Source organism: Chiloscyllium punctatum, chromosome 22 (genome assembly GCF_047496795.1).
Source record: "Chiloscyllium punctatum isolate Juve2018m chromosome 22, sChiPun1.3, whole genome shotgun sequence".
Lineage (NCBI taxonomy): Eukaryota > Metazoa > Chordata > Chondrichthyes > Orectolobiformes > Hemiscylliidae > Chiloscyllium > Chiloscyllium punctatum.
In genome coordinates this window covers 50,146,775-50,161,070 of record NC_092760.1, presented here as the reverse complement: position 1 = coordinate 50,161,070, position 14,296 = coordinate 50,146,775, and positions in this window count along the sequence as shown.

The following is a 14,296-nucleotide window of genomic DNA, read 5'->3' as shown; positions in this document are numbered from 1 at the left end:
GTTGATTAAGAAAAAGAGACATAGAAGCACTGGTGACAGGGTAACACCACTGAAATAGAAGTGATGGAGACACAGATACTGGGAGAAAAGTACAGTCTTAAAGGAAGCAGGGTGGGACAAAATGGAGTAAAAGGAAAGGAGCAACTTGGATATGGAATTGTTGAGTGATAGGAAATAGAGAACAGGGCTTAGTGGATGTCCTTCAGACTGGAGAATGGTATGTAGTGGAGGGCTTCAGGGATCAGTTAGGATATAACAGGAAGTAAGGAAGGGAGAAATCAAAGGAGAAGTAATTTAAAACCGGAAGAAGTTTAGTCAGAATTGGATTAATGGATTGGCTTTTCTTGTTGATGTGGAATTAGGACTATGTCAGCACTCTGTTATCACTGCATTGAAGGTTCAACCAATATAATTTGTTCAAGTGAAGTGAGAATGAGCACTCTCGATATGAAGGCCACATTTGACTAAGTGTGGCATCAAAAAGCTGTAAAAAACTGGAGACAATGGAATCAAGGGATAAATTCTCTGATAGTGGGAGTCATACCTGGTGCATAGGAAGATGGTTATGGTTATGGTTATGGTTGTTAGAAGTCTCAGTTCTGAACCATCTCTGCAGGAGTTTCTCAGAGTAGTATCCTAGGCCCAACTATCTTCAAGTGTTTCATCAATGACCTTCCTTCCATCATATGGTCAGAAGTGCATGTTCGCTGATGATTGCACAATGTTCAGCATAATTTGTGACTCGTCAGTAACTGAAGCAGTTCATGTTCAAATGCAACAAGATCTGGACAATATCTTGGTTTCGGCTGACAAGTGTTAAGTAACATTCACGTCACACAAATACGAGGCAATGGTTATCTCCAATAAGAGACAATCTAATCACTGCCCCTTGACATTCAAAAGCATTACCATAATTGAATCTGTCAACATCCCAAGGGTTACAATGAATACAAACAGAACTGAACTTGCCATATAAATACAGTGACCACAAGAACAAGGGGTGACATAGTGGTTAGCAGTGCTGCCAGGGACCTGGGGGTTCAATTCCAACCTTGGGTGACTATCTGTGTGGAGTTTGCATGTTCTGCTTGGGTTTCTTCTGGGTGCTCTGGTTTCCTTCCACAGTTCAAAGATGAGCAGGTTAGGTGGATTAGTGATAGGGTAGGGTGCAAGTCTGAGTGGAATGCTTGCTAGAGGGGTGGTGTGGACTCGATGGGCTGATTGGCCTGCTTCCACACTGTAGGAATTCTATGATTCCAATTGCAGGTCAGAGACTAGGAATATTGCAGTAACTCACCTCCTGACTCCCAAAGCCTGTCCCACCAACTACAAGTCACGCATGTGATGGAATACTCCTCTTTTGCCTGAATGAGTGCAACTCAACAACACTCAAGAAGCTTGTCACCGTCCAGGACAAAGCAGCTCACTTTCACGTAAAAGGACAAGAGCAGTAGATACATGGGAACCCAGCACATGCAAGTTGACCTCCAAACCACTCACCATCTTGACTTGGAAATACATTAATTTTCCTTTATTGTTGCTGGGTCAAAATTCTAGAATTCCTTCCCTACTGCCATTGAGGGTCTGTCTACAGCATATGGACTGCAGTGGTTCAAGAAGGCAGCTCACCACAACCTTCTTAAGGATAACTAGGGACAGACAATAAATGCAGATCCAACTAGAGATACCCATGTCCTAGAGTACATGAAAAGAAGTCCCTGGATTTTGTCTTAGGTACATAATGTATTGACTTTGAAATAATAGTACTTCCATTGATCCATAGTTATCATTTATAAACATTTAAACAATGCTGTTTTCAGGGACCATTTAACTGAACCATGAGTATATTAGTATATTAGTCAAAAGTAGCAGATGGCACAAGATAGGAAATGTGACTAACTGTTAAGAAAATGAATGAGTAGGGTAGATAGAAATCAGATGATACTTAATGTGGAGAAATTTGGGGAGAAAGATTAAGATGTTCTCAACACTGGAGTTCATGAGCTAGGTGAGGATCTCAGTGCAACGCAGTACTGTGGGATCTCTATATCGTTGGACCTGGCGTCAATGAGAAATGTATTTTCAGGTGAACCGAAATGATTCCAAGATATTATGTAGAGAAGAACAGTGGAGTTCTCTCTAGTTTCATGGTAATATTTATCTCTCAATCAACATCAGCAAATCAGATTATATGAAATTTATCATCCTGCGATCGTGTGATTTCGATGAGTCCATATTAGCTATTGCATTTACAGGAGTGACTATTTCGAAAGTACTTATATAGGTGTGAAGCTTTTTAGCACATTATTATGTTGTGGAAGATACTTTAATACAGAGACAGGAAATGAGTTTGTCACTCTCAGAAGCACTGAAGGGTGGGGACATGTCACTGTGAAGCATTATGCTATATCAATGTCACACCTACAGCATAAACCAGCAGTTTACATGGCAAACACATTGTATGCACTCCAAGCAAATAGTCATGCCTGAAAGTCAAAGAGGTTGCAGTCATCAGTGGGGTCAAGGGGATGCAGTCATCTAGGGGGTTGCCGTCACAGTCAGTCAAGAAGCTAGTTTTATTACTCTACAGAATTATGACCACAATCAGTTAGGTGAGTGGTCTACCAAAGTGCAGGGCTCCAAGTTGATGAGGTAGGAGATTGGGCCACAGTCAGTGCTGAAGGTCAAGTGCAACCAGTCCATGTATTACAGGTACATCAGTTGGGGTGCTGTGCAGACATCAGTTAAGGGTTGGGGTTATCCTACTACGTCAATGGGTGGGCCACTTGGGGTTTACTCAATAGAGATAAGGGGGATGCTCTTGGAATCCTGGGGAAATTTGGAAACTCCAATTTAGAGATGGGCTTTGTTGAACTGGGTCATTGAGGAAATAATTAGAGAGGAAGGGAGTTATTCAAAATAGAAAGAAGAAATCACAGAACATGGGAGGGGTTGGAGAGCTCAAGGAGGGGTGGGGAGCTTATAGATCACTTTCACACTGGACTCTAAAGAGGGAGAATATATGACAACCAGGGCATGGCAGTTCACAATGTGCCAGCTTTGAGGGTAAATTGGGAACACTAGTGATTGTATAAAGTGGTTGAATGGAAATGGGGAATGGCTGAAAGGTCACCAAGGATGCAAGGTCAGCAACACAAAAGGTAACATGAAGGATCATGAAGGATGGGGGGAGTCATCCGTGTCTCAGGTGGGGACTGCAAGATACTTTCAAGGACACAAAGCTGAAACCTTGCTATCTTTGATCAAAGTCAACTGCACAGTGATGATACCAAATGGCTTCCACTTCATGTAATGCAGGAAGAATAAGTTATGGTTTTTCTGTTCTAAAGTATAGTCAATTTGTTTAAGTTTAAGGTCCTGTTCAGGGCAATGTCGCTAATCATGCATTCACGGATTCAGAAATGCCATCAACCTGGCATTAAACTACACTTCATTGGCAGGCCTGTCTTTTGTCCAAGGTGAACATTACAAATAATGGTCTCAGGCAACCATGATCATTACATTATTCACACAAATTGCCTCGTCATTTCAGCTAAGCAAATGCAATCAGGCACTAACCTAAAAGCTCCATTTGGACTTGCTATTTCTGAAGTACATTTCATAGCAATCACTGCCACATGCCATGGAGCTGTCATGTTGACACAATGAACTGTAAGCTTGCAAACTGTAAGCATGGACAAGACAAGGTCAGTGATCTGCATGGTGCCTTTTTGCACTGTGGGGGTGGGATAGTGGAGGAAGAAAATCTATCACAGTGGCTGACTACCAGAATTTCACTCCCCAGTGTAGTATGAATACTTTGCTTGTGCAATATAACTTTTGCTAAGGTTATGTATCTCAGAGTTCCTAAGCAATTTCCTTATGAAGTTTCCATGGCACGCTGTGTCATAACATGAGGCTTTTAATGCTTGATTTGACCTGTTAGTGAAATGCTGTTCTCTTTCTGATATTCCCACATGTAATCTGCTCACACATCTGACATGGACAATGCTATGGCTGGAATCCATGTGGCTTTGCTTCCAATGTGAAGATAATGTCAAATCAAAAGTAATTGCACCATCAGCAAGGCCACAAAGAATATCAATACCCACTAACTGCCTCACATCCTGCAGAAGGAGAAACAGCAGCTGAAGGCCCCCGAGAAGGTGGAGGAGAATGATGAGTCCATAGTCCTCACTATCATTTCATACAAGATAATGTAGGTGTAAAATAAGGATGCCCCAGACAATCATAGTTGAACTGTATCATCTGCTGGAGCAAGACTTGGTGTCTATCGATGTTACTGCAGCCTTGAATTTTTATGCTAGTGACCCCTTCCAAATCAAAACTCAGGATCAGTGTGGTATCTACCAATCCTTGGCCCACAATGCATCCAGGATGTCACTGATGCAAGACCACCCCTACTCGTATCCTTCCCATCAATGAGTCAATTAGCCCAGACAGTGGGATTCCCTTCCATCACAGGGTGCTAAGAAATGCAAACACTGCTTTGACAGCACCTTGTCACCAAACTGCAGCAATCAGGAACAGAAAAGATTTCCACTCCATTGATGTTCAAATTCTACATGATCATTAATTTTGGCGGTCTTTCAACATTACGGGTCCTACTGACTGTTCAGGAAAAAAATAGCGGTTAGCGAGACAGTGCACACTAAGTTGGGCTTAAGTTATGTAGCTCTTAAGGCTTTCATCAGTACAAGATACCTGAATGTGGTGCATGATAGGCAGCAGGTTGAGAGGAATCCAGAGTCATTTCCTCTTGACACTTGCATCATTGGTTTTCCTTCAAAATAACAGAATGCATGTAGACTTTGAGTTGCTTGGAAATTCTTGAGCACCCTCTTGGACAGCATTCAATATGCAAAGGACAGTACTATGTGCAACTTTTCTCAGCAAGCCAAAGTGCTGCGAGGGAAAGTTGACACCTTCCAACTATGAATGACAGTCCTTTTGCTTGAAAAGCTGACAGATAGTATTAACCTTACCCTCCCGAGATGTGTGGGATCACTCATAAGGTGGACGCAAGTGTAGGAGATGTAAGCAGGTCAGCAAATCCCTGCACATTGTGTTCAGCTTCCATGTTGTCCACATTAAAGTGCCATGCCTTATCTGCAGTCACTAATGTCACAATCTAAGGATCCACGACATCTGAAACTATCTGCAATCAAGGAGTTGGTTGCTTGTGAGAGATGAACAATGCTTGGCCATTACAACCTCTGTTATCCTTGGGCTCTCGAAAGACATTGCTCATCTCTTACACGGATACAACTTAAACAGATAGAAAAACATTGGGTGCCTCTTGTACCCACATGAGTGAAAACAGTGGTTTAGTTGTGTAAGAGGGATGCAAAATACTTGCTCATCTTAAGAGTGAGTATCCATTGATGGTAATGGGAAAGCAGTGCAGCACAATGAAGTTTACTGGGTTTGCTGCTCAACAAAGTCTGCCTCTCCCAAAATGAATTATAATCTTTTCCAGCCAGTTCAAGAAATTACTCCTCATTGGCATGAGGAACCTTTCATCCGCCAGTCCTTTGGACTAGCTTTACCCCTGTCATTCTGGTGGTGGGTCAGACAATTTCTCCTGCAACAAAACAAAGGAATGGTTTAAGTAATGAGGGAAATGGATAGAAGAACCATCAATGATGATGCAAGAGCGGAGGTAGTGAGGTGCTCCCAGTAAGTGAATAGCAAGTACAGAGGCAGGAATGGTTAGTAGTTTGGGAGGATGAAGCTGCTGAGAGACATTGAGTGGACATAATGAATGCAGAAAAGAGAGTTGTTGTTCATAAGCCTTCCTGAAAAACATACGTAGTGGCTGAGTTAGAGTGAGTGAGGCCATATGAATGCGAGATAGCAGAGAGAGAGATGTTGGCACTTATCCTATGAAGTACAGAAAAGCACTCAGTGCACAGTCCTATATTGTCATGCATTATATTTTACCTGAGTCAGTGCACTGGCTCAGGCCATTGTCTTGGCTCAGGCTTGCTTGGTTTGGTGGCAAGGTATCCTTTGAAGGTGGGCAAGGGAATGCACTTTCCTTCTGTCCACTACAGCATTTGCCAGCATCTCCAGGTCCTGGTCAGTGAAGTAGGTGCCAACTTCATTGTCTGGGCTGTGGCCTCAGTAATAATGGTCACTGTGAAGGGCAGTGCATAGCTGGGTTTTATATATGATAGCAGCCAAATGAATGCCAGAAGATCCCGGCCATTTTGTGTACCGCAGCCTTTCCTGCTGCACTGATTCTACACTTGTACCTTGTAATGCACAATGACATGTCTGAATTAGACAGATGATGCTAGATTTGAGGCCAAGGTCTGTATGCTGACAGTGAGGGGAGTGAACGTTTAATATAGTGAATAAGGTACCCATCAAGCTAACTGATGTTTGCTCAATGGTTTGAAGATTTTCAGCATTGTTTAGGGCTATAGTCATTCAGCAAATGGAGAGTGATCCACCACACTATGGAACTGTGCCTTGTAGATGTGGACACTCTTTAGAGGTCAGAAAATGAGTTACTCATTGTAGCATACTCAGTATATGAACTTTTGAAAGTCTATGAAGGGATTGAACACAGATGTTACCAATACTTACAACATGATTTATGCAGCTGAACTAAGCAGTTCTAGTGGAAGATTGCTTCTATGAAGCTCCATAATGCTGGGAATAAATTGCTGTAATTGTTCTAATGCAGCATGCACAATGAAGTAAAATGCCTGCATGTTTAGCTTACTAACTTCCAAGAGACCACTAACACTCCTCTTCAGCTGATTCCTGAGTTTGTGATGCAGATAAGACAGCTTTCCTTTTCTTAGCTACCTCTACCAGATTTACCTGGTGATTTACTTCACTGGAGAGTGCTTCACCCTGGTCCACGCAGGTTATTTTACAGCAGAATGTCCAGTGCTTCCTAAGTTGTCACACACAAAAATCTTTGATTTTGTTCTTTGGTCTTTACCACAATATGGTTACAACGTTGCACTTGCTATCACGTGGAATAGTTCAGGCAAACAAGCATAGATGCTTGGAGGGGAATCTGGAGAGAATCAGGCAGAAAGAAATGGGAGGACATACAGAAAGGGTTCAATGGAGTAGTCCACTTGTGTGGAACATAAACACAGGCACATTACCAATGGGCCAAATGGACAGTTTCTGTGCAATAAATTCTATGTAAGTACCTTCTGCAGTATAACAGTTTAATTTGGAGATGGCTAAAAGATCCTGGGTCCAGCTATACATGATGTTGTGCTCAGTCCACCTGGACTTGACCTAATTTATGTTATTAGCTGATTTTGCAGTTATAACACCAGGTTAACTCACTAAACTGGAGACACATGAAGAGCAATGATCTTGCCACATTATGGGTCCCATGTAAATGAACACACAAGGGTTTATAGACAGAAAACTCTAATTGAGAATCAATACATCAAGAAAGATGTTAATCTGCCTTGTTCTGGAATGTGTTATTGATGACAATCTCAACTATTAGCAACAAATGACTTGGGAAAAGAGAATTTAAAATTACTTTTGAAGTGGAAGAAACTATAAAATAAAAACTGTGTCCCTTTAAGAGATTAAAAGTTGATTTTACAGGCTGTCTGCATCATTTAAAACTGAAACTCCCCTTCAGTTTTATAGACTGTTTCAGCTGAATTCATTGTTTTTGTTGGTAGTGACTTGACAAGGATAATCTTTAAAGCATGAATTATTGAACTTTAAAATTTAAGCTGAGCTAATCAGTAGGTTTGGTGACTGCTAGTTGCCAAGTCTGACGTTGGTGACTCAAGGAGAATAATCATAAATTTAACAAGGCTGTCAGACCCATTTCAGTATTCTAAATACATAGTTCTAAACTCTCAAAACAAACTAACATGGTATCTCAGGTATTTCCTTACTAAGATATACTGATGTCTTAAAAACACAGAAATATCACAGTCAAGAAAAGAATTCCAAAGATCCCTTGTGTAATATTAATTATTTCATTTCCTCATAAATCATGATGTTAGTGACGTTACTACCCACGTCCATTTCCGTTCTTAAACGTTTAGATCTGATTTGATGTTATTTGCATAAATTCAGGTCAGAACTGACACAAAATAAAGAATAGGGTGTGCTCTGTGGTAAAATACAATGTAGCAAATGTGTGGTGAGAGTTTGGTCACTGTTGGAACAAGTTTGTAATCTTTAGTGAAAGTGCATGACACCTCCACATAGCTAGTTCTCTTACAGTTGTGACAGTCTTATTACATTATCGATCACATTAAATTCGCAGAACAGGCTCAATGACTCCACTATTTACAGGAATGCAAGGAGGGAGTGAGGAAACATATTTGCGGGGATCAGGTGGTTCGGGTGTGGGCTCATAAACCTGGAAATACCAAATTTAACTGCTGAATCTTGCTAACAATTTATTTTGTTTTCAGATTGGCTAGGCTGACATACAGAAAAGCCAGTTTTTAAAATTTTTTAAATTGAACTAAATTAACTTTATGCTATTTTACAGATAGGACCCTGTAAATAATCTGTCCATTCCATGGCTTTGTTTGTACCTCAGCACAGTAACCTTTTGAAAACTATCTCCTTCAATTTAAATGGATCTGCTCACTAAAGGTGTGGAGATAAACAGTTTGAGAGTTTATAAAGGCTGACCAACAAAGTGCCTGAATTTTTGAGGGATTGATCAAAAGTGGGATACTTGCAATGTAAGTGACCAGAATATATGCTTAGGTTAATCATGTTCTGAATTAAACTCATTTTAAATCAAGCTCTATTTTGGTCCTGTAGACTCTGTAGTCCAAGGAGGTCACTTGGGTGCCTGAACACACATTTTCCCATTCAAAGACATATGTCTGCCTGGGAGAAATGTTTAAGGACTATGTCCAAGTTCTCTAAGTGCTCTTATTGCTCTTCCCAGTTAGCACATCATCCAGATGAACAGTGACCTTAGATTGACCTTGTAAAATATTTTCCATCATCTGCTGAAAAATTGCACAGACTGATGATACCCGAAATGGCAGTCACATATATTGGTACAAATCCTTATTGGTGTTAATTGCAGCAATATTCTGGGAATCTCATCTAATCACAACTGCAAGTACACCTGGTGCCTGGCAGACTATGCACCCATCAAAAGTTGCTTTAAAGCTGTAAATGATAAGCTACAATAGAAAAATAAAAACACAGACCTAGAAATTCTACCATTTTCGCCAAGATGATTGAATCACAGGATTATTACAAAGCAGAAGAAGGCTATTGAGTCCATCTTTTCTGCACCAGCTGTTGGAATGAGCATTACTATATTTTGAAAAATCTTTCATGAAGGCACCACTGGTTGGGCCAGCAGTTATTCTCCAACTCTAAATGCTGAGAAGGCAGTTAACAGTCACACATGTGGAGTGACACGTAGACCAGAACAGGTAAGGATGGGAGATTCCCTTCCCTAAAGGGCATCAGTGGACCAGAAGTGTTTTTACAGCAATCAACAGTGGTACATGGTTAACATTTGACTGTCATTTATTCCAGATTATTATTGAATTCAGATTTCACCATTTGCCATGTTTACATTCAAATGCATGTTTCCAGAACATAAGCTTGAAGTTCTGGATTACTGGGTCAGTGACATTACAACCATGTCGCACTCTCCCTATTATTTCCAATGAGGGCCATTCTCTTGTCTTCTCTGCATTATGATCCTTTTCAAATAGGTTTAATGCCCTTTAAAATTTTTCAATTGAACCTGCCTCCGCTTCACTCTCGAGCAGCTCATTCCAGACCTAAACACATACTGAATGGAATAGTTTTTTCTTACATTATACTTAAATTTAATACTTTCAATAAATTTAACTTATTCCAAAAATTGTAAAATCAGCAAGGAATTAAGTTCACTAACTTTGAAATTCATAAATTTTGTTTGAAACATCAGCTTTCACTGAAATAATGAGAATTTTCTTCCTCAGCTACATCACCAAGAATGGATTCTATAAAGGGCTTTCCACAACAGTTTCTGTGAATGCTTTTGTTTTCCATCCTTGCATCCCATCTTGGAAGTTTTTAACCATGTGGTTCATCAGGGTTGTGCCCATCTTTGTCTTTAACAAAGTCAGAATAGGAAATCACAGAGGCATGCAGAATGAGGCTATACCAAAGGAAATAAAAATTTACTCGATCATTCCTTTGTACCAGAATCTGTACACATTGCTCCTTTATGAATACTAGCTGAGTCTCCTTGGGGGTGTGTGACTGTAGGTTTCTTTGAAAGAAGTACTGAAGTTTTGTGGTCATCCATTTGTTGAGTTTGAATTGCCTCAGGCATTGCTGTTGGATGAGGGAGTGGTGTAAGAAGTGGTCTCTGAAAATTTGTTGTGGGTTGAACCTTTGTGGAAACCTCCTCTCACTGCCTCTTTGCTGGCTTTATCCTCTGTGCAGCATTTGCTCCATTTGTGGGTCATATTACAGACAAGGGGCACTGCAACAAGAAGAGTCATCTAGACTTGCAAAGTTAGCTTGCTCTCTCTCCATGGAGATGTTATCTTACCCACTGTGATCTCCAGCATTTGTTGTTTTCAGTTCAGATTCCAGCATCCGCAGTAATTTGTTCCTGCATCCAAATCTTCCTTTTGAACAGGTGTCCAAATCCTCTACCGTCCTGAATGGATGCACGAATTTACCAAAAAATTTCCAAAAATTGGGCATAGTATTTCCAAAAGTTGCACCACAGAGAAAGTAAGTCAAATGTACCTCAGCTACAATGAATGCCTCTCCCTTTAAGTATGATGTGACAGCTATCAGTTGTGGAGCTGAAGGCACGTTGGTCTGAGAGTAATTGGAATATGTGTATACTTATAGGCACAATCCAAATTTCCCCAGTCAGTGCCAAATCAATTGGAATTGCACAAAAACAGAGAAATTGTTGGAGAAATTCAGTGTTAACGTTTCACTCCTCATCAGGTCTTCTTTCTCCCCACAGATGCTGCTAGGCCTGCTGAGTTTTGCCTGCATTTTTTATTTTTGTTTCAGATCTTCAGTATCCACAGGTCTTTGTTTTAGTTCAGTTGGAATGACTGTTTGACATCAGGATCTATCCATCGCTGATGCCAATGGTTCATGCAGAGCACATCTGCACTGAAACCTTTTTGCAGCTATGGACAATGTGCTGGTTATGTTGGAAAGGAAGCATGACTTATGCCATATTGGTGCTTTGGAACATTGATATGAGACCTATGATGGAGTCCAATTTCACAACTGAGTTTTCCACATTTCAATCCTGCATTCTTAGTGATCAGATGTGGTAAAATTACACAAATGTAAATAGATTGATCAAAGTTGATAATTTTATAAAGAAATTTCTCAAACCTGTACCCTGTTTCTGAATGATTCTTGGACACAAACTCCATCAGTTTGACTCATCTTCAAGTATCTAGCTCAGGTAGGTAGTCATCCTTCATTGAATTTTGAACAATGAACATTAAAAGACTGTAGTGCCATCAGAAAAGTGTAACTCTCTCAACCCCCAACACTGATAAAATATATTGCCTACATCACCTTAGGCTGAGTTTATCTCTGTTCCACTGGGAGCTCTTGAAAATAAAAGAACAATTCTTATTTTATATGTCCATGTGTATTTTTTTCTTTTTCAAGGCTTTTTAGAAGTGCAAACTTAGCTACGTGTGACTAGATTAGTACTTCAGAGGTTCAGAGCAATTTGACAATTCAAAGTCAGGTTAAAAAAATCCTGGAGATATGAAAGAAATGTAATGACGAAGCATTAAACATAAAAGAGCTCTATATATCGCAAAAATGTAACTTTTTTTTCAATTTCCCACACCAGTTATCCTGTTTCCGACCCCTCTATTTTACAATATATTTTTATCCTCCAGCAAAGATACCTTGAACTGCAGATGAAGGGGATTTCCTTTGGTGTTTGATTTCCTGTTTCTGCTTATCCAAGAAGAACTTTGAAGCCAATTTAGAACCTTGCAGTGGTTTCAATATAACACATTTTGTCAATATTTGAGCACATTCTCAATCGGAACAGGAAAAGGATAAGAACAAGTAGTGTAGTTTAAGAATTTCATAGCCTTTGCCCCTTCATTTGCAGTTGTTCACTTTGTTATTTCCTCAAGCATCTCAAACAAAATCATTCTGTGTTTTGGATAACATTATGCAAAATATTAACAGAGAAATGTACCACTTACAAACTTTGTCACTAGGAGATGTTATATATTTAAGAATTGAAGCAGTCAGAGAGTCATAGAGATGTACAGCACGGAAACAGACCCTTCGGTCCAACTCATCCATGCTGACCAGATATCTCAACTTAATCTACTCCCATTTGCCAGCACTTGGCCCATATCCCTCCAAATCCTTCTTATTCATTTACCCATCCAGATGCCTTTTAAATGTTGCAATTGTACCAGCCTCCACTACTTCCTCTGGCAGCTCATTCCATACACGCACCGCCCTCTGTGTGAAAATGTTGTCCCTTAGGTCCCTTTTATATCTTTCCCCTCTCACCTTAAACCTATGCCCTCTAGTTCTGGACTCCCCCAACCCTGGGAAAAGACTTTGTTTATTTATCTGATCCATGCCCCTCATGATTTTATAAACGTCTATGAGGTCACCCCTCAGCCTTCGACCCTCCAGGGAAAACAGCCCCAACCTATTCAGCCTCTCTCTACAGCTCAAATCCCCCAACCCTGGCAACATCTTAAGAAAGCTTTTCTGAGCCCTTCAAGTTTCACAACATCCTTCTGATAGGAAGACCAGAATTGCACGCAAAATTCCAAATGTGACCTAACCACCATCCTGTACAGCTGCAACATGACCTCCCAACTCCCATACTCAATAGGAAAGCATACCAAATGCCTTTTTCACTATCCTATCTAGCTGTGATTCTACTTTCAAGGAGTTATGAACCTGCACTCCAAGGTCTCTCTGTTCAGCAATACTCCCTAGGAGTATGCGTATATTATGCATGTAAGTCCTGCTAAGATTTGCTTTCCCAAAATGCAGCACTTGCATTTATCCAAATCAAACTCCATCTGCCACTTCTCAACCCATTGGCCCATCTGATTAAGATCCCATTGTAATCTGAGGTAACCTTCTTCACTGTCCACTATACCTCCAATTTTAGTGTCATCTGCAAACTTAATAACTATACCACCTATGCTCATGCTGATGAAATGTAGTGGACCCAGCACGCATCCTTGTGGCACTCCACTGGTCACAGGCCTCCTGTCTAAAAAACAACCTTCCCCACCACCCTATATCTTCTACCTTCAAGTCAGTTCTGAATCCAAATGCCTTGTTCTCTCTGTATTCTATTAGATTAGATTCCCCACAGTGTGGAAACAGGCCCTTCGGCCCAACCAGTCCACACCGACCCTCCGAAGAGTAACCCACCCAGACCCATTTCCCTCTGACTAATGTTTCTAGCACTATGGACAATTTAGCATGGCCAATTCACCTAAACTGCACATCTTTGGATTGTGGGAGGAAACCGGAGCATCTGGAGGAAACTCACGCAGACACAGGGAGAATGTGCAAACTCCACACAGACAGTCGCCCAAGGCTGGAATCGAACCTGGGACCCTGTGCTGAGAGGCAGCAGTGCTAACCACTGAGCCACCGTGCCGTCCCCTATCCCATGAGATCTAACCTTGCTTAACCAGTCTCCCATGGGGAACCTTGTCGAATGCCTTTCTGAAGTTCATATAGATGACATCCACAGCTCTGCCCTTAACAATCCTTTTTGTTACTTCTTCAAAAAACTCAATCAAGTTTGTGAGACATGATTTCCCACGCACAAAGCTATGTTGACTATCCCTAATTGGTCTTTGCCCTTCCAAATATGTGTAAATCCTGTCCCTCAGGATTCCCTCCAACAACTTGTCCACCACCAACGTCATGCTCACCGGTCTACTGTTCCGTGGCCTGTCCTTACCACCTTTCTTAAATAATGGTACCACGTTTGCCAACCTCCAGTCTTCCAGCACCTCATCTGTGACTATCGATGATACAAATATGTCAGCAGGGGCTCAGCAATCACTTCCCTAGCTTCCCACAGAGTTCTAGGATACACTTGATCAGGTCCTGGGGATTTATCCGTCTTAATGCATTTCAAGACATCCACCACTTCCTCCTCTGTAATGTGAACATTTTGCAAGTTTCACCATCTATTTCCCCACATTCTATATCTTCCATATCCTTCTCCACAGTAAACACTGATGCAAAATACTTGTTCATTATTTCCCCATTTCCTGCGGCTCCACACAAA